Genomic DNA, 22,173 nt, shown 5'->3' with positions numbered 1-22,173 from the left:
CCGCAGGGCAGCACATCGAGGAGCGAGTGAGGGGGAGCTGAACTTTGTGGACGCAAGATGGGACCAGGAAAAGTTCCAGGCAAACCTGGTGTGTACCACCTGGCCAACAGTAAAGTACCACTGGTGGTACGCGTACCACAGGTTGAAAAGCCCTGCTCTAAACAACTTCTACTTTACCCCTAGTAACCTGGACTGTTGGGAATAAGCCTGGGCATAAGGCACACCAAAGCATTACTTTTTATTTTATTCTGTGATGTGCTTTTGTCAGGGCTGAGGAGTCGGTACAAAAATCATCCAACTTAGACTCCGACTCCTCAGTTTATGAAACCACCGACTCCAGGTACCCAAAAATTGCTCCCATTCCCACTCCTCTACTCCACAGCCCTGCTTTGTTTATTTACTAAAGTAGGTTTGGGTACTTACCTCAGATCCAGAGGCTTCCCCTAATGCCTATCCCCTTGCCATTTCAGCCCTGAGAGCCCGCAAGCCTGTCAACAGAGCTCGCCCACATTGCACAGGTGCAGACAGCTTGCATCTGCTAACTACGCACGGAGCCGAATGGGTAAACTTTTTCCACCGAGCCTGAGTGGTGGCTCCGTGCTTCTGCTATCTGCACCCTCATAGTGTGGGCAAGCTCAGTGAAACTTCAGGGGTTCCATCACTAGAGCAGATGGCTGGAGCTGGGTGGTGGAAGCCTCTGTAGGATCCAGAGGCTTCCCTCTCTTAAGGTAAGTATCCTAATTTTTGACTTCAGGATCTCCCAGGTTTCCTTTTTCCAAGTTTGCTGATAACACCCGTCTAAGCTGACTGGTATGTAGATTACAGTACTGAATCTAAGTGCAGGTGAAGCTGAGAGGATCATCGTCCCTGGTATTTCTATAAGTTTCTTGCAACAAATTTACAGTAGCCTCTAATTTGAAAGCATTGTCCAAAAATATGTTGTAAAGAAGAAGCAGTCTCTAAAAGTCTCTAGCCACAGCCATCTGTAGTAGTATTTTGTAGCTGTGAAGAGCATCCCTAAGGATCTCCCATATTTGTAGGTAGTCTTTCATGTAAGACCACGTTCATAGTGCCCATTGCATTCCCTGAAGCAGCAGGAGTGCAACAGATCGGGAAACTGGAAGCACAAGTTACCCGCGGTTTGCGTTACATACAGAGAAGCATACAGTTTAACGAAATGTATGCTTGACAGTTAAATGGATACTTAAACCATGAAAAAAAATATTTTTACTTACCTGGGGCTCTACCAGCCCCCTGCAGCTGTCCCGTGCCTTCGCAGTCACTCACGGATCCTCCGGTCCCTCACCGCCAGCTAGTCTCGGTTTTGCCGACAGGCCTGGCCACACGTAGCCTTCTTAGTGTTCCCATCTACAATAGCATCCTGCGCCTGCACACCACGCTACTGCGGACTGGAACACGAAGAAGGAGATGTGTGGCCAGTCCTGCGCAGGTGCAGTAAGCCTGGCGGCGAAAACGAAACTCGCTGGCTGTGGGGGACCTGGAGGATCCGTGAGTGACTGCGAGGGTACGGGACGGCTGCAGGGGGCTGGTAAAAGCCCCAGGTAAGTAAAAATGTTTTTTTTTTTCATGGCTTAACCACTTCTCTACCACAGGGTTTTTCACCTAAAAACCACAGCAATTTTCACATTTAAGGGAGGCAAGGGTTAATGGGCTTAATGGGGGTATAATTTATTTTAAAAAAAAAGCTCACTGATGCTGATCAGTCACTAATGCTGTGTTAGTTATCTAAGATCCTCTCACGAGTGATCTCAGTAACTGTAACAGCATAGAGACTGATGAAATGTTTACACACATTCTGCATGAAAGAGCACCGTCATTGGCTTTGTGAACACATGTTCACATCAGCCAATCACGGACCAGCGGGTGCCCGACGCGTATGCACATCCGCGTGCACGCGGACGTGAACGCAATCACGCACAGCAGCAAAATAAACAGGAGTTGCCTATCTACGCCCCTGTGACTCAGGTGAAGTTTAAAGGGGCGTAGATAAGCGTGGCAGAGGTTGTTAAGTGGTTAAATGAGCTATCAGACTAAATTTGGTAAAATGAGCTTTACTCACCTGGGTTTTCTCCAGCTCTGCTCCACTCCGCTCACCGCCGCTCTCCCGAGCTCCGTGATTGGTATTCAGGCCGACTGCGGGGTCGGCCTTCCTGTGGCTGCACGAAGCGCCGCTGTCAATCATGGCCACGTGGGCCATGGCGTTCGCTGCGGCCCACGTGGCCATGATTGACAGCGGTGCTTCGCGCAGCCGCAGTAAGGCCGACCCCGCAGTCGGCCTGAATACCAATCACGGTGTCCGGGAGAGCGGCAGGGAGCGGAGCCGTTGGCTGCAAGGGGCTGGAGAAAGCACTAGTTGAGTAAAGCTCATTTTACTAAATTTAGCCTGATAACTCCTTTAAGTACCCCTTTAACACTCACGTTTGGCAGTAACGCACTGCATACCACTGCACATACTGCATTACCACTCTGTGTCCTGTTACCCTGCAGTGCTCCTGCAGCCCTGTGAACATCGCATAGGTGGTGCATTGTAATGTGGTAAGCCACATTACAAAGCGGCTGTTACACTGCAATGCACCACTGTGAACAGGGCCTAAGGCGTAGTTTTCATGTATGCATTTTTGAGTGATTTTCCAAAATAAAAATATGCATGTAAATTAAAGTCAATACAAATTTTCATTCGTGGTTTGCTATAGAAAAAAAAAACTGACAGTCTGCTGCATTTTTAGCGTTCTGCACTAGTTTACATCTGAATCACACATAACTAACAATTTTCAATGACTCTGCATGTGAAATGTGAAAATTTGCATTTGTGTTACAAAGAAAGCAAAGAAGAAGGAAGTTGTTATATATGTTAGCCTCACAAAATCTGCATGTTTGGCTTTCTTTCCCCTACCATGCAACTTCTCATACGTAAAATTCAAGCACAAGTGCCAAAACTTGCGTAGGTGAAAAAGTACTATTAAAATAATTCTGAGTATTTTATTGCTTCGTGGTGGCATAAAGAGCATTTTATTGATAAGATGGAACAATATCACATAGGAAAAAAACTTTTTGGATCAGGCCCACAGTCCTTAATAGACCTTAATAGACACTTGAAACTGCAAAGGAGTTTATGCCAGTCTTATGTAACTCATGTAAAAAAACAGATGCCTTCATCAGTCTACTCTAATTTGAAAATTGTACTTAATGGTTTCCTATCATTTAGAAATATTATCCAACAGTGTCCTTCTCCAAAAGTCTCTTGTCACATGCTACAGTGTCCTGTATCCTGGGAAAATGTTAGCAGTCACGCATAATATTGGAACAGTCAATCATGACAGTATCTTACAAATATTTAGAACAGACAAATAACCTAAATACCAATGAAAGCTATAGTAAAAGCAGTGTTCCACAAAACATACTCTGTCACAGCAAATTTTAAGTAACTCCATTCACAAAAATGGAGCAGAATTCCTATAACTTCTCCATCCGAATGAGCAGAAGGCGTACCCTTATCCTGTCTTATTGTATGAACCTTACCTGAATAGATAGAGAGAAACCCAGTGATGGAAAGGTGGGGTGCAAGAAAATACTCTGTACTATTCAGAAGTTTCCAATTACTGGGGTATCTATTTTTTTTTCCTTTAGATAACGTCAGGATTGCTTTAAGATCGGCAAATATGCATTATTTTCCTTGAAAGACAATAATGGAAACTCTCATGAACTTAAAGGGAACCTTAACTGAACGGGGGTAAAGAGTTTCACTTACCTGGGACTATTACCAGCCCCTTGCAGCAGTCCTGTGCCCTCGGAGCCGCTCTGGAATCCTCCGGTCCCCCGCTGTCGCTTAGTTTCGTTTTTGACGACTCACCAGTCGGCCGGCCGCCATGCGTATTATTGGACGCATTCCCTACTGCAATTAGCGCTGTTGCGAACCGCAGCGCGTACAAAAATACATGTTGCCGTATTACGCACGCGTAGATATGCGGATATGCGCATATTTTTGTACGCGTTGCGGTCCGCAACAGCGCTAATTGCAGTAGGTAATGCGTCCAATAATACGCATGGCGGCCGGCCTACTGGTGAGTCGTCAAAAACGAAACTAAGTGGCAGCGGGGGACCGGAGGATTCCAGAGCGGCTCTGAGGGCACAGGCCTGCTGCAGGGGGCGGGCACTCCGGTTTCCTCCTACATCCCCAAAACATACAGATACGTTAATTGGCTCCCCCCTAAAATTGACCCTAGACTACAATACATACACTACACGATACAGAAATAGGACTGTGCGCTCCTTTGAGGGACAGTTAGTGACTGGACTATATTCTCTGTACAGCTCTGCGGAAGATGTTGGCGCTATATAAATACTAAATAATAATAATAACCAGCACAGTACACGTTGCACTGTGTACATATGTAGTCGACTAACTGATCTAATGAAAAACATGTGAGAACTCATTGAGAACAAAGGATCAGTTGGAAAAAAGCTATTGTATACATATGAATGGTATTTCAGCTTTCCTGCCCAATTCATTACATGTTGGGAAAATGACTGAACGTCCAAAACCTTGCCCGCAAATCGTGTATATACAGCCTAATGAATGAAGCACTGGTGTGGTCGCTATGGTCTTCTGTACAATTGCATCCCACAGTGGCTCTGCCCCACTGCTCTCATTTAGATTAACATGGCGTGCATCCCTTTTTTTCCATTCCTTCACAAATAGGTCACTGACTGCTTTTAAGCATTATGATTAATGAACGTCTTTGCTCTTAAAGGCACAGCATGTTTAAAACCGATTTTAGACAACCTTGTTTGTTCTCCCCTGCTGTTTTTATTTTTTTGTATTTATTTCTTTACAGGAGATCCCAAATACTCCTGCCTCATCGTCTCGGGAACAGGCTTGCTTCCTGTCGGCTGTGCAGTGAAGGCGGAATATCAGTATTATCGCTACATGTTTGGCTTGCTAATGTTACACAGAAGAAGGCAGCGTTGTATTCATTCATTCTGCCTCACAGCTGTAACTCTTTCAGGACTGGAGTCAGCTGCTCCATTGTCCCCTCCAGCCTGGGAACTGTCAGGAGGTGACCCTAGGACTTGGGATACTTAGGTCGATCTAAGGCCACCCATAGACAAGAGATCACACTCTGTAGACATGCCAGGGAATCCTTAAGGCGTGCAAAGATTCGTAAGACAGTGTGTATGAAACTCAGGGCACTTGGGTCTATCTCAGCTAATTGTTATTCAACAGACAGCATTTTCCTGACATGGGGAAGAAACTATGGTCGCATAGAGTTTCATATGCAATAACACTTAATTAATGATCAATATTTTTTCCTAATGCAAAAAGTAAATAAATAAACAGTAGTTCAATAGGTCTTGAATGGGCATGGCAAATACTATATGTAGAAATGATTAGATAGATATATTGCAATCTACTGGTCCAAAACCATTTCAGCAGCAGTCTGTATCTTAACAAGAGATGCATATACAGTATAATCACCGACCGAAAACTTATATGCAGATCAGGTGTCTTCCTGACTTTACTGTCTGAGTACTTCTTGCAGGTAAAACATATTGTGGCAACCAGGCAATCAGAAATGTTTAAAAGCTTATAACAGTAGCGTATACATCACTCTGAAGTTATGTTTCCTTTTAAAGAGGTACTGAGGTGACACATAGTAAAATGCAGGGCTGTGAAGTCGGTACAAAAATGTTCCGACTCCAACTCAGATTCCTCAGTTTATTAAACCACGACTCCGACTCCAACTCTGGGTAGCCAAAATGGCTCAGACTCCGACTCCTCGACTCTGACTCCTTAGCCGTATGCTGGGGATACACGGTACGTTTCTAATATTCAGCTGGCCCGATCATGCCGCTTGACCCTCGCCTGCTCGATTCCCGCCGGCGGACAATGGCAGGGAATCGAGCAGTGATAAGGAAGCGCCGGCGGGGACGAGCGGCAATCGATCCACGCGCACGTGCAGATGAGCTGGGATGCGCCGGCATCGAGCCGCTGGCTCGATCCGGCGCAAAAAACGAGCCGTGTATGCATGGCATAATACTTACCAGGGCTGTGGATTTTGTACAAAAATCATCCGACTTCGACTCCCGGCTCCGACTCCTCTGTTTATGAAATCAACGACTCCAACTCCGACTCCGGGTGCCTAAAATTGCCCCGACTCCAACTCCTCGACTCGACTCCGACTCCACAGCCCTGGTAAAATGCAGTAAAATATTCAGGATACCCACTTTTACATTAAAAATACTGGTTTCAGCATCAGAACCACTTTCTATAGCTATATATTCCTGCATATTGGGATGTAGCCCCACCCACCTACTGAGGCTTAAATGACAACTGAAGTAAGAGGTATATGGAGGCTGCCATATTTATTTCCTTTTAAATAATACCAGTGCCTGGCAGTCCTGCTGATCTGTTTAATTGAATAACACCAGAAACAAGTATGTAGCTAATCATGATCTGATAATGTCAAAACACCTGATCTGCTGCATGCTTATTCAGGGTATATGGCTAAAAGTATTAGAGGCAGAGGATTAGCAGGACAGCCAGAAAACTGGCATTGCTTAAAATGAAATAAATATGGCAGCCACCATATCCTTCTCACTTCGGTTGTCCTTTAACCCCCTTGGCGGTATGAAAAATACCGCCAGGGGGCAGCGCAGCAGTTTTTTTAAATTTTTTTTTTTTTAAATCATGTAGCGAGCCCAGGGCTTGCTACATGATAGCCGCTGCTCAGCGGCATCCCCCCAGCCCCGCCGATCGCCTCCGGCGATAGGCGATCAGGAAATCCCGTTCAAAGAACGGGATTTCCTGGAGGGCTTCCCCCGTCGCCATGGCGACGGGGCGGGATGACGTCACCGACGTCGGGACGTCATTGGGAGACCCGATCCACCCCTTGGCGCTGCCTGGCACTGATTGGCCAGGCAGCGCAGGGGTCTGGGGGGGGGGGGGCCGCGCGCCGCACCGGATAGCGGCGATCGGGCGCACGGCGGCGGCGATCGGGGTGCTGGCGCAGCTAGCAAAGTGCTAGCTGCGTCCAGCAAAAAAAAAATTATTTAAATCGGCCCAGCAGGGCCTGAGCGGCACCCTCCGGCGGCTTACCCCGTGTCACACACGGGGTTACCGCTAAGGAGGTTAAAGGACACCCGAAGCGAAAATAAACTAATGAAATAAACAATTGTATCTATCTTCCTTCCCTTAAAATGACTTTTTAAGATATTCCACAGTTTTATTTTATGTTTAAATCTACTTTTTAGGTTTTAACTGTTTTATTGTTTTTGCTCAATGACACATTCATTGAAGTATGCCAGAGCTAAAATCTATGAACTTTTGACCCTTTTTATCTCTTTCCTGCTCTCAGAAGCCATTTTCGGCTAGGAAAATGTTTTATAGTTGGAATTTCTTATTAGTAAAGGTCACACTGTAGTCACTTCCTGTCTGAGTCAGGACGGAGTCAGCCACTTACATACCTGATATTGAACTCTTTCAGGCAGAGAAATAAAAAAAAAAAGAAACACAGTATAGTTATTAGTGTGCTTGGCACTGTACATACGCATGTCTATCTCATCATGTCACACATCACTTCAGGTGTCCTTTAAGCCTGGTCACTGACCAATTTTACCACCTCAGTGTAGTATGAGGGTCAACAGCATGAGCAGATTGTGTAGGTAAACCCTCAACTATATGGAATTGGTAAAATTGGTCACTGATTGGCCAATAATAATTTCAAGTGTGTACCAGGTTTAAAGAGAATCTGTACTGTGAAAATCTTACAAAAATAAAAGTACCAGCCTGTTTGTTGTCTTCTCCTAGCCCCCTCTGTGACATTTCCGGCACTCCCCGCTGCTTTCCTGGTGATAAAATCACTGTTTTATTCATTGTTTTTGTAAACAATGAAGATGGCCGCCAAACAGGAAATACATCATCAGAGCAAGTGCCCATTTGCAGAGGCTCCTCTCAAACATGACTTGACTGCTGTAATGTTACTCCCTGTGTTGCCTTAGCTGCTTGTCTGGGCTCTGCGCTGATCTTTCTGCACTCACAGCTGTTCACAAGGTCACAGACAGGCTGGCTGTGAGCAGAGACCTTGCATGTGGCTCATACACACAGCACACACACAGAGCCTGTTAGGGGTGTGCAGAGGTTGTGCATAACTTCTCCCTATCACAGCAGAGGCCATGCATTTCTCCCTGGCTCGACAAGGTTTGACAAAGAAAATTGAATATATTACAGAGATAGTGCAATTACGAAAGGCTGCAGTAATCCAGAGCACATTAGAAGAGGTATAGGAACTTATAGGATACAAGAAATAAGGCTGAACATTTTGTTACAGGGTCTCTTTAAACCTGTGAGGTGTATTTTGTGGCATTCTCTCTCCCCCTCTTTCCTCGCACCTTAAGCATTCTGGGAAGCTCTTGCAGTGTGAACCAGCCTCAGACTTTCAACTATACACCCTTAACTGCAAATGTTCCACAAAACACAAAGATACCGGCAACATCATGTAAATTGCGGAAACACTTTCAGCCTGCTGCATTATTTGAACATATGTGCGTGTGTTAAAAAGATAAGTGTGCAACAAGATTGCATACCAAACACAGTGCTATGATCTTGTAATTTCCCATTTTTTATTTATTTATTTTTGCTAACAAATGTTCAGAAATAAAACTCAATTGCACTATGAAAACGAATAATCGCAACAAAACATACAAAACCGTTTGGTGCGAAGAGGATACACTGCGATTTGCAATGAAAAACAGCCCTTACTGTCCTGCTAGGATGAAGTACTGGCAGCAGGCTCTGGAATGAAGTTTCTCAGGGTATCAGGAAGTGAATAAAGCGATGCTTCAGTTACAACCGGATTGCAATGGTCTGACTCACCCACAGGCATTCATGAACTGTCATTGGATCAAGCAGAAATAAGATCTGTAAATTACATCTATTACATTTTGTTCGTCCTGGGCTAAAAATGCAGTTTGAAAGTCCATTTAAAAACATGCAGTGTTTTAAATCGCAAAGATGTGGTTTCCATCGATACTTTAAGACATTTAAAGAAAACCTGTAACATCAAACAGTTCCCCTGGGGGGTACTAACCTCTGAGGGACGGAGGACGGCTTGGGAAGCCTCATTGGGACCATGAGGCTTCCCACGCCGTCCTCAGTCCCTCGGGGGTCTTGCTGCAGCCCTCCGAACAGCGGCAATGTAAATATTTACCTTTCGAGCTCTCGGCTCCTAAATAGGCGGAAATGCTCTACTGCGCAGGCGCAAGTCTCCGGCGCCTGCGCAGTAGAGCGGACCCAACTGAGATCGGGTATTTCCGACTACTTCGGAGCCGAAAGCCGCAACAGCGCCCCCGCTGGAGCCTGGAAAGGTAAATAATGAACAAGCTGACGGATTTGTCGGGTCGCTGTTCGGAGAGCTACAGCGAGACTCCCGTAGGACAGAGGACGGCGTGGGAAGCCTCATTGGGACCCTGAGGCTTCCCCCTCCCGAGATGAGTACCCTCAGGGGAACTTTTTGATGTTACAGTGTCTCTTTAAGGGAAATGGCGTTCAAAGATTTAAAGAGGAACTGTAGTGAAAACAATTTAGTCAGTGTTTGCTCCTTGTAAAATCTTTCTTCACCCTTTTCTCACTGTAATTTACATTCTGAAATTTATCACAAGTGGTGACATCTGTAGTGGTGTTACGTGCAGCTCTGCGGAATGTTTGTGTACTCAGTGTTCAGTATATAAAGCCTAGGCTGTGACATCACTGACAGGACTGAGCTACATACCAACATACTGCAATACTTCGATATAGGAAGAGAATCTGATGCTGAAACCAGGATGATTACCGTAAAAGTGGTTACTATATTTTATTATATGTCACTACAGTGCCTCTTTAAGTCCCTGTTTAACATAGGAGGCTGAACTGTGTGCTTGCCAGGTAATTCAGCCTCCCAACTGCCAGCTTTCCAGTTGCAATATAATAAAGCAGAATGGTAGAGTTTGTGACCCCATGCGTGTCTTGGTTTAAAGCACAGTGTGGATAGAAATCACATAATTTTGCGTCTGAATGCGCCCACACTTAAAGTGTACCAGAGACAACAGATACTTACTTTTTTATAGGTACAGACTAACCAGCAAGCTCATGGTGACCCAGAACTCATTGGAGTGTGTAAGGGACTACAATGGTCCTAAAAGCCCCCTTACTAAGATGTTAAGAAAAACAAAAATTTGCTTTCCTAAAACAGAAAGAATTTGCGATAATTCAGGTTAGAGTGAGCTCGAGATGTCTCCCAGAGCACCACTGCTGAATATATGCAAATTAACCATTGTACCCTTAGAAGCTAAACACACCTCCAGAACCGCTGGAATGCAATGATGTGTCAGCTTGTTAAATTGTACAGAGCCATAATAATCCAACATGCATACAGACTGTTTCGGATTGTTTGATCCTCATCAGTGCATGGCATGGATTAATTTGGCTCTATGGAGTAGGACTTTTTTATACATACCTTTAGCTTCTTCCAGCCCCATGGGCACGGATCGCTCCGACGACGCCGTCCTCCACTGCATGCAGCATCAGTACCGGGTCCCGTAACTTCCTCCAGTCTTGGCCAGTCTGACGCAAGTGAAGTGCGCTATTTATGTATCTCTCCAGCAGCCGCTGGAGAGATACTTAAAGAGCGCACCTCCTCTTGCACCGACTAGCCGCAACTAGAGGAAGTTACAGGACCCAGTACCGGAGCTGCAGGCAGCGGAGGACGGCAGCGTGGGAGCAATCCGTGCCCATGGGGCTGGAAGAAGCCCCAGGTATGTATAAAAAGGTAAGTATTTGTCATCTCTGGTTTCCTTTGAATGTGACTCAATGCTATGGCCACCTCTCCACTGCCTGTGGCACACACTTGCAAGTGCCCGGCTGCTGCATGGAAGCAGCTGACAGGTAGCTAGTTCATTGCCTGTAGTGGAAGAGGCCTAATTTTTAATAAATATAACTAGAAGGATATTTTAACACCCTGGAGGTTGAGGAACTCTAGTGGCAAGATCACACAGCTACAGTTCCTTTGCTCTGTTACCAGCTGTCTAGTTATTTTGGCTGTTCTTTCACGAAAAAAAAGTTTATTAATGATTGATGCCCTTTAAGAAACAGGCCAGAATGTAGGGCCTAGGCTGTTTGTGACTGCAGTTTATAAGAGAGACGGAGGAAACAGATGTTATAATAATAGGCGAGATCAGAGATAAAAAAACATCTGGAAAATTGCTAAAGCGCCTCTCTTCACCAGGATCTGATGGGAAATCCTGAAGCCACAGCCCCACCAATGTAACTTTAAGGAGATCTCTACTCTCAAATAACTTATTGCAGTGTGTGAGCTGTACAGCAACTTTCACTGACTATACGGTCCAGTGCTAAAAGATGAGGTCAGTATTTCCTGTGTCTGAGGAGAGGATGTGAGGACATTCTGTATATAGAATCCTCTGCAGAACTGGGATGTACCACCTGGCAACAGAACTACACTTCACCTGACTGAAGGAACTTTTGGCTAAAAGCACAGAGGAATGCTAAAAAAAAAAAAAAAGACTGTGGATATTAGAAATAATCTGATTGAATCAGAGGTTAGCTATGATACAGTTAAACATCTAGAAAACAGGTTTAGATCTGACTGGTGAAACCTTGATTTAAAGGGTCACTTCACTGGAAACCGATACCTCAGCACTTAATGGATGCTGGAGTACTAAGCCACTTAATGTTTATTTAATGTTTTCTCTGTGGCCTGGAAGCTTCACTGGTGAGATCTCCCAGCTGTGCACACCTGCTGCTGCCATAAGAAGAGCTCCAGCTCTCTCCATTGGATGTTTAATTTATATTAAGTTGTACAGAAGACAGAAGGTGTGATGACATCTCAAGCACCGCCCCTTGCTCCTTGGGCTGTGCACTCACGGACACAGCACTATTCACACCACCCACAGTGCAATGCACAGACGCATTTTCAAGCACTGGAGATGGGCAGTCCCACTCACCTGAATTGCATGGGGTGCAGCACTTCATAATACTGCAAGCAGCATATGCAAATGATCCATCAGATACAGGTGGCTATGCATTATACAGCAATGCATAATAGTAGTGGCTGGAAAGTGTACTGGTTAAGGGCCTTTGACATGGGAGACGAGGGTTCAAATCCTGGCTAGGGTATTCAGTAAGGAGTTCAAGGTAAGACTCCCTAACACTGCCTCTTGAGCATGTCCCAGTGGCTGCAGCACATTCAAATATTCAGATAATAGCTAATATGTTATTTCCACTGTAGAATTGATCCTGTCCTGAAAGCAATTCGCTGTACACTGAAATGCCTGCACTGTGCGTTGCTGGATTCTAGACCAGTGTTTCCCAACCAGTGTGCCGCGGCACACTGGTGTTCCGTGGGAGGTTATCAGGTGTGCCGTGACAGGAGGCGAGGTGACGTCATAAGTATGTGGGAAGGTGGCAGGCAATGCGTGCACAGTGTGCGTGCACAGTATTAGCAGGCAGCGCTGAGTGGACGCCAACGCACATATCGGGCTCGCCGTAACATGGAAACTACATTTGCCTAGTTCCGCCTCCTGGCTCTCCTATTGGCTGATGCGGCGCCGGCGAGAGTCAAATTGGAGGACGGAAAGTGTAAGTGGGGTTGGCACAGCAGTTAGTTGTGTGACAGCACACGGTGTTAGGCCTCAGGACGGGTCCTGCACGCGTTCCTATTCAAGATAATTACTTTATATATAGGGCTGGCTACACTGGGCTAACTACTGGCTACTCTGGGCTAACTGTACTGGCTACTCTGGGCTAACTACTGGCTACACTGGGCTAACCGTACTTGCTACAAGTACAGTTAGCCCAGTGTAGCCAGTAGTTAGCCCAGAGTAGCAAGTACACTGCCAGCAGTTAGCAGCTACACTGGACTAACTGCTGGCTACACTGGGCTAACTGTACTTGCTATACTGTGGTAACTATACTTGCTATACTGGGCTAACTGTACTTGCTGTACTGTGGTAACTATACTTGCTATACTGGGCTAACTGTACTTGCTGTACTGTGGTAACTATACTTGCTATACTGGGCTAACTGTATTTGCTGTACTGGGGTAACTACTATACTAACTATTGGGGGTAACTATACTCAAAATTGGGGAAAGGGGGGGGCTGCCGCCGTCACTAACCACGCCCCCAACCACGCCCCAGGGTGCCCCAGAGAAAAGTTTGGTCGCGATAGTGTTCCCCGGGCTCAAAAAGGTTGGGAAACACTGTTCTAGACAATGTATGTGTGTATCACACACTATACCAGGCATGGGCAAACATGGCCCTCCAGCTGTTACGGAACTACAAGTCCCACAATGCATTGCAGGAGTCTGACAGCCACAGTCATGACTCATAAAGGCAAATGCATTGTGGGACTTGTAGTTCCGTAACAGCTGGAGGGCTGAGTTTGCCCATGCCTGCACTATACACATTGTTGTAAACACACAGGAACATGTATAGCATGAACAATCTCTTACTGTGTCATCTTATGGAGTTCAATGCAATCTGTCAATAGCCTGAGGAGTGATGACATCATTAAAAAATGCATAATTTTGGGTTGCTTCAGTGTAAACTGCATTCTAAAAGCACCAGCAGTTTGACAGGAAATAGAAGTTCCATGCAAAGTGGAAAACGGCGAGTGGAGCTCATGAGGTTCAATGACTAATCCATTCTGAATAGCTAATAGGGAGTAAAAGGTAAGAAAGGGTGGGCAAGAGTTTTGGAAAAGCCAACATTTACATATTGCTTTAGTAAATTGTGTCCCCATAACTACTGCTCATTTTGGCATGCAGTTTTCACTGAAGATGATGTCTACATATTTAATTATCACAAGCTCAGTACATTGTGCCTATGCTTGTTTGCATACAGGTAAAACTCGAAAAATTAGAATTTCACATTAAAACTTAATTTATGTCAGTAATTGAACTTAAAAGGTGAAACTAATATATGAAATAGACTCATTACTTGCAAAAGAACGTATGTCTTGTATCTAACTTAAAAATCAAAGCTGGCTGTTGCATACATCCGTCAATATATACTGACATGCCTGGAGAGGCTCTTTTAAGTGAATTATACCGTCAGAGTGCATGACCTGCAGGGCTCAGGAAGTTTCTCTACGGGAATGTTGTGTTTTTAGACATGTGAAACAGGAAACAGCAATAAGACTGAGAGAATCGGTTATGTTCTCTCTATAAAGGCACCCCCACCCCCCATGCTTGTCTCATGTCAAGCATGACTGAGAATAGAGGCACTGAAGCTCCCTAGCATACAGACACTGCCCAGCACAAAGCTTTACAAACTTCCTCCTATAAATATATTGAGTTTTGAGCCTCGGTTCAAGACAGCAACACATGATGAAGCTAGGGAAGGGCAGGAACTTTCTAACCTGCCATCTCTATAAACTGCAGGCAAAGAAAGTCTATTTTTTTCCAACAAAGTCTGAGTAGGGTAGAGCAGTGTTTCTCAACATTTTATTGGCATGTACACCTTTTAAAACCCTGTACTCACCAAGTTCACCCTAACATAGTAAACATTATCACAAGTATCCCTTGACAAATATATATTTAATCGTAGTACATGATAATTGGTTGTAAATAATTTCCAAGCATTTACTATTGCTTTTAATTAGCTAAAATACTAATTTGGTGTTGTTTAACCATTTCTGCCACCCGGAAGTGATGCTCACGTTCGGGCGGCTGCTCTGCTGCGGTGCCACACTTCGGCGTGCTCCCGCGCGATCGTGGGCGCGCTCCCGTGCTGTCCCCCGGTAGCCCTGGGATCAGTGAACGGGAACATGGTTCCTGATCACCAATCCGTGTCCCCACCAGAAAAACCAAAGCGCTCTTACTAGAGGCTTCAGTCTTTCTGCACATACAATTTTCCGCGTCCCCCTTTTGCTTCCGCTTAGCGAGAAGCACAAGGAGGAAAAAAAACTCAAGGTGGCCATTTTGTGGCCAGATGGTAAAACTACATCTACATATTTTTTACATTACAATTTACACATATTATAACATTAAAAATTAACGGTTTATTTCCCACACCAAAATATTACCCAAATAAAATTTTTAATGGAAAAAAAAATTACAATTAAAAAAAAAAAAAAAGACATAAATAGTTACCTAAGTGTCTGAAATTTTTAAATATGCATTTGAAGGGGGTATACTACGAACATTTTTTAAATTATAAGCTTGTAAATAGTGATGGACGCAAAATGGAAAAAATGCACCTTTATTTCCAAATAAAATATTGGCGCCATGCATTGTGATAGGGACCAAATTCAAATGGTGTCATAACCGAGACAAACGTGCAAATAAAATACATAGGTTTTAATTATGGCAGCGTGGATTAATTTAAAGCTATAATGCACGAAAACTGAGAAATAATGATTTTTTTCCATTTTTTTCTTATTAACCCTGTTAAAATGCATTTATAAAAAAAATAATTCTTAGCAAAATGTACCACCCAAAGAAAGCCTAATTAGTGGCGGAAAAAAACAAGATATAGATCAATAAATTGTTTTAAGTAGTGATAAAGTTCTTAGCAAATTAATGGGAGGTGAAAATTGCTCTGAGGCATAAGGTGAAAAATCCCCGCAGGCTGAAATTTTTAAATAAGATCTATCATTTTCTAAAACTCTAAATTTGTTATTCTCGGTTAAGTATATCAAGTCTGAGTACCCCCTGGAATCATCAGAAGTACCCCCTGGGGTACGTACGCATACCACACGTTGAGAACCTAGGGGCTAGATAACAGGATTACCAAGTAGGCACTGAGGCAGGATAATCATATGGTTCATCTGACTGGCTGAACATGCTGGGTATTGTAGTTCCTGAACTACAATCTGTCTTCTTCTTGACGCAGGTGGTTGCTCAGTGTCTGAAAAATTACACTAACATTACTGAACAAACTTTAAACACATCGGCGTGCACAGCAAATCTTATCAGTCCACCAGAATTAAAAAAAATCAGTGTTATTCTGTCAAGATGCTCTTGTGCTTCACTCATCCCTATCATTTGGCACAACCAGAGGATGATACCAGCATTCATAAACTGCTGCTCTGGCTTACCTGTGTCCCCTGACTGCCTCTAGCTTGCCCATTAGTAAGATATAGACATGGAGAACACCTTCATGTAAGCAGTCTTGAACACCTCCCCCTCTGCAGGGTGACAGCACTGTGTGGTACAGCAGGGCATGACTGGGTCACAGTAAAATGCAACTCCTTTTGTAACCATAAATTTTGCCTTACAGGGCATGATGGGAGGGAAATTAGCATCAAGATATTTTGGGTGTTTATGATAGCATTATTTCAAATTATGTATAGCAATTTAACCAAAATGGGTTTATGTTATGTTAAGTATGCAGTGATGTACAAAGTCATACACCAACCAATCACATTTCAGCTCGACTCTTGGAATGTCGATTTGCAGTAATGGACTGCATTGTTGGGCAAGTAAGTCAATCAAGCTTATTATATGTTAAGATTATTCTCATTCTCAACACAAGAAGGGATTTTCAAATTGCAGAAAACCAAATTGCAGTGACCAATCGGGTACAGCCTAACTAGTCAGATGAGTGAACGATTTTTGATTGGGTGTGATCATGTCGAATCCAGTTACAATCGTATCTATGAAAAATCTGCAATACCGATTAACCATCATAAAAATGTTCATTAAAAATTGTACTGTTAATGGCAGCCTTAATGGTGCCCACTAACAGTACAATTTTAAGCAAATAGCCCAGGTGACCAGATAAATGCGGTCAGAAATAAAATGTCATAATACATCGATTATTGCAACATCAATTAACCAATCTGTACTTCATATCCTTCACAACTGATTATAAAAAAAATAGTTTTTCAGATCGACTAAATTGTCATGAATTGATTACCATTAGCAGCATTCACAGACATCTGTGACATAGACGAGATCTATTTTCTGCCAATACGATTGCAATCATCCGATCACTTGGGTGATTCTTTGCTGAAAATTGTACCATTGGTGGGCACCTTAGGTCTGGTATCTATGGGCTGGTTTGGTCAGACCTGTCTATGAGAATAATTAAAATTGATTTCTAAACTGTAAAATAATGTTTTCTGAATTGCGGAAAGAACCCCTCCTTTCTCCATACAGTAAAAAGCAAAACTTAGTTTCCAACAGATTAGATAGTAATGTTTTGGTCCCTGCAACTTCCCATCAGCTACATCGTTTGCAAATATTGTGCTATGTATGGTGGCTTGCCCACATTGTTAGTTTGCTCCTTGCCTTATGAAATAATCATTAGGATGCTGTTGTATGACACATGTAGAACAGCTCGTGTTTTCCAGGGTAGGATCCTGGCACAGGGTGGCAGTACGGGAAGGCCCTGGCATTCTCCTCCTGCAGCCAGACTCGGAAGTGCTCTTGTCATGCTGCCCGTCTCCTTTCCCCAAACAACACGCCCAAACTTCCTAACGTGACTTTGTGGCCGATGCATCAGCACTGTGATTCAGCTCCTCTCCATCCCTCAGCCCAGGGCGTCATATACCAGGGGAGGGAGGGCTGCATACGAAATAGCATCAACTTCGCCAACTCCCGGCTAGTCAAGAGATCAGCATGATGCCATTTCCCCCAGAACCTCTGCAGAAACACCTGCTGCGGGGCACCTACTTGCCCACTTGTCTACATCCTGCCATCCTCTTACCAAACGTATTAAAGTTATTTCTCCAGCACAAGTGAGGAGATCCCACAGGTTTTACACCCTCCATGGCTTATATTTGATAACTTGTCCTGAGCAGAAAAGGTCGTAAGGTTAGGGACCCTGTTTATTAAGATGCTGCTTTAATCTATCCAGATTCAAGAAGTACCCAGGAAACAAATGGTCTGCATCTTTTGCCAAAAAAGTTAATATACATTGACGCACGTTTCTACTGGAAGAAAGTCCCCCTTTGTAAGCTCTGCCTGTTCTGGGACAGACAAAATGAGCCAGATAGAGGTGGACCGATATTAGACTGAATATCGAAGAGTGAGAAACTAGTGACACCCCCAAGCAAAGTTGAATGAAGTGCTGCCACAAGTTCCGCACGGGTTAAACTGCACGCATCTTCATTGACAGATGAAGCCATGCCATGGCCACTGATTCTACTACGCAAATGCACAGAAGACATGTCACACAGGCAAGACTGTAGCTTGCTTCGTCAATGCCAAGATAACAGTGCCAGCAGCCACTCCCAACACGCCCTTCCAATGCTCTGGCCATCTTTTATAGAAAGGACATCGATCTTTCCTTACCGTATCCCCCTGGTCAAGCCGGCGAAGTCTGGAGATATCTCACAGGGGTGCCAAATTGTCCACAGCGGCGTCTAGCAAAGCAAGTGGCTCTTCCTCTCCAGAGGTTCTGTGTCCGGAGGTGCTGATGGTAATAACAGCTCGCAATTGTACGTAGCTCAGCTGCTGGGTCCTGCTGCTGCCTCTGCCTGCTACAGAAATTCCCTTCCCCTTCAGACAGAGGAGATTTCAATGTAGGCTCACTCCACCCTTTTGTGCTGAGTGATGTCAGACTCTGCGTGTGGATCAGTTCAGTTGTGTGTGTGTGAGAGAGAGGGAGACGGAGATAGGCTTGGTATTAATTGCTGCACGCCCAGAAAGAAAAGGCTGCATCCATAGAGCTACAGAACAGAAAGATGGGGAGGAGATGCAGTTTAGGTTGGGGTTGTATAAAGGAGACCTGAAGTGAAAGGAATGTGGAAGTTGTTATTGCTGAATTCCTGCTTAATATACTGTGTTCATCCACTGCATCCAATACTACTCAGAATCCATGACCCAGAATGAGTACAGTATGTAGCTCAGGCACACGGATTCAAGGTTCACAATTAGAGATGGCTCGAACCTCCGATTTTTGAACGCGAACCTCTGCAAAAAGTTCAGTTCGCGCAAACTTTTCGAACCGCAATAGACTTCAATGGGGAGGCGAACTTTGAAAACTAGAAACATTTATGCTGGCCACTAAAGTGCAACCGAGCTGTGCGCTATTGGACAACACACATGTTGTGCCCATGTTACAAACAAATGGTAATGAGCTACCGTGCATTGTAAGTCACCTGTTACCAGAAACTCGAGTTGTAAAATCTGTTGGGATGTGCTGCATATGTATCACAATGGATTTAGTGTGAACGTACCGTACCCATAGGAGAAAGTAACGGAACTGTATAAAATGCGGGGCCCTTTCAATTTTAAACCAGTTCTGACAGAGTAGTTGTTGTGAGCGAGCTCCGCAATATGTAGTTTGGATGCCTCTGGCCGGTTGTCTGGCTTTATTAACACTGGCAATAAAAAATGATCCGGTCGCGAATCGTAATGGAATGAACATAACGGATTCACAGGGATCCAGTAGTAACCTGCGGATCCGTTCAAATTGGTCTGTTCGAATAAATCCATTCTGCACGCTCCGCTGAACCATAAACAGTAAGTTTGGTGCTGCAGCGATTTTTCCATACATGGAACCCAGCGGAACGGAAAAGGATGCTGAAGCACTACATGGGAGGCAATGAAAAACTGATCCTGTTAAACACACTGGCTAAAAAACGGATGGTCTTAGCCACCAAAACGGAACTGAACGGAAATGGATCAGTTCATACGGAAATCGGATTGATTTTCACAAATCCATTTACTAGATAAGTTCCAGTGTGAAACGGCCCTAACTCCATAGAAGCACAATCCTTGATCCAGCATCCTGATGACACTCTAATTACATACTTATGTTGCTGGTCTGTTACTTTGAAGATGGCAGCTTCCACATTCCATTCATTTTAGATTGCCTTTAAAGGATGCCCGATGTGACATGATGAGAAAGACATGTATGTACAGTGCTGAGCATACAAATAACTGGGCTGTGTTCCTTAAAGGGAAGGTCCAAGCAAAAAAAAAAAAATGAGATTCACTTACCTGGGGCTTCTACCAGCCCCATGCAGCCATCCTGTGCCCTCGTAGTCACTCACTGCTGCTCCAGTCCCCCGCTGGCAGCTTTCTGACCTCGGAGGTCAGGGCCAAATTGCGTACATTTTTACACATTCCCGCTAGTGCAGGAACATTAACACATACATTTTTACGCGTTAGTGGTGCGTTAGTGGTGAAACGCGTAAATTTTTGTTCCTGCACTAGCTGGAATGCGTAAAAATGTATGCAATGTGGCCCTGACCTCCGAGGTCAGAAAGCTGCCAGCGGGGAACTGGAGCAGCAGTGAGTGACTACGAGGGCACAGGATGGCTACATGGGGCTGGTAGAAGCCCCAGGTAAGTGAATCTCATTTTTTCTTTTGCTTGAACCTTCCCTTTAACCCTTTACCTGCCAAGCACCTACTAGGTACGGTTTGGCAGGCAAGGGTTCCAACTGCCAACAACGTACCTAGTATGCTTTTTGGCAATTTGTCCCCTACTAAGCAGTGGGGAGGGGGCCGACATCATTCCTCCCTCCCTCTCCATGGGCCCCCCTCCTGTTCTTCCCTGCAGAGCTGGAGCAGTGTTTGCCGTGTAATTACTCGCACATGTAACGGCAGCCGTCTCCTCTCTTCTTCCTGTTTCCCTGTATGATGCATGATTCAATACAAGTCATACAGAGCTTGGGCGGCCAGAGAAGAGCCTGCTGCCAGCGGGGACACCGGATGGAGTGAGCGAGCAGGTGAGTTAATTACACTCCACTGTGCTCCAGCTTTGCAGGAGGCCAAAGGAGGAGCACCCATGGAGAGGGAGGGAGGATGATGTCTGCTCCCCTTCTCACAGTGGCACCTATACTTGGGGCAACTATACCTACTAAATATACTGGGGCAACTATACCTGCTACCTATACTGTTGGCACCTATACCTGCTACCTATACTGGGGCACCTATGCCTGCTACCTATACTGGGGAACCTATTCCTGGCTACCTATATTGGCTGCACCGATATCTGGCTACCTGTTGTGGCAGCACCTATACCAGGCTACCTGAATTGGTGGCACCTATACTTGGCTATGTATACTGGCTGCACCTATACTTGGCTACCTGTACTGGTGGCACCTATTCCAGCACAATAAAAGTAGAATACCAATACATATCTGGTATCGTTGGATTCAGCAGAATCAGCGCTTTTACAAACAGTAACATTTTTGTCAGTAAATGTAATTCTTTGAAAAAGAGAAAAAACAACAGAAAAATGTTTCTTTTTTTACATATTTCACTCAAAAATGTTGTTACATTTCCAGAAAAAGTACAAAATGTTGTTTCAGTGTTCAAGCCCAATTCATTACAGAAAAATAATATATAATATGTACTATATCATGTAGGTTTTCTTGTCAAAAATCCAAAGTAAACCTAGTGAGTGCAAAATGTCTAAAAACTGCTTGGCAGTAGATAGGACAAATTGGCTGGCAGGGAAAGGGTTAATTGGACTATAGAGTAATCCTCACTGATATGGAATTACAGCCATAAAACTTTTCTTGCTGAGAACAGCTTCTGAGAGCAGGGGATAGATTAAAAAAAGGTCAATAGTTTATATATTTTAGCATCTGGAACACTGAAACACTGTATTTGCATATAAGACAATACAACATAAAACATTATTAGCTGATACAGAGAAAATATAACTAGGATTCTTAAAAAAAGTCCTTTTTAGGAAAGATATCATCGTTTAGCTGATCAGTTTATTTTCACCTCAGGTTTCCCTTAACCACTTCACTCCAAAGGCATTTTTACCCTAACGGTAAAAGCGATTTTCACCTTTCAGTGCTCATCCCTTTCAATTGCCAATAGCTTGATCACTACTAATCACAATAAAATGATCTATATCTTGTTTTTTTTCACCACCAATTGGGCTTTTTAAGGCTGATATTTGTTTCCAGTAATTACTTAATTTTTTATGCATTTTAAAGGGAAAAACAAGGAAAAAATAAAAAAAAAATACACTATTTCTCCAATTTCATCCCCTATAGTTTTAATATAAACACTGCTACTTTACATAAAACCCATACATTTTATCTGCCCATTTGTTCTGGTTATCACAAGATTTTAATTAGGTCCCTAGTACAAAGTATGGTGAAAATATAGTATTTGGAAATAAAGGTGTATTTTTTGTTTGGTGTTTTTTTCCCCCCCACTATTTTCACGTGGACGTGGACGGGA

The 22,173-nt window shown here is 44.1% G+C and overlaps 1 protein-coding gene across 1 annotated transcript in view; it reads right to left on the bottom strand.

The window, feature by feature from the left end:
- The window catches only part of PEA15 (proliferation and apoptosis adaptor protein 15), a 165,464-nt gene extending 146,878 nt beyond the window's left edge, over positions 1 to 18,586 (bottom strand). Inside the window, exon 1 of the mRNA XM_068253545.1 lies at positions 18,312 to 18,586. The gene's annotated coding sequence lies outside the window, so the exon portion shown is untranslated. The remainder of the gene's footprint in view (positions 1 to 18,311) is intronic.
- Between the last annotated feature and the right edge of the window lie 3,587 nt (positions 18,587 to 22,173).

The sequence above is a fragment of the Hyperolius riggenbachi genome, chromosome 9 (assembly GCF_040937935.1).
Source record: "Hyperolius riggenbachi isolate aHypRig1 chromosome 9, aHypRig1.pri, whole genome shotgun sequence".
NCBI classification, from domain to species: domain Eukaryota; kingdom Metazoa; phylum Chordata; class Amphibia; order Anura; family Hyperoliidae; genus Hyperolius; species Hyperolius riggenbachi.
The sequence above is the reverse complement of the archived record's forward strand: the minus strand, read 5'-3'. Positions and strand labels throughout refer to the sequence as shown.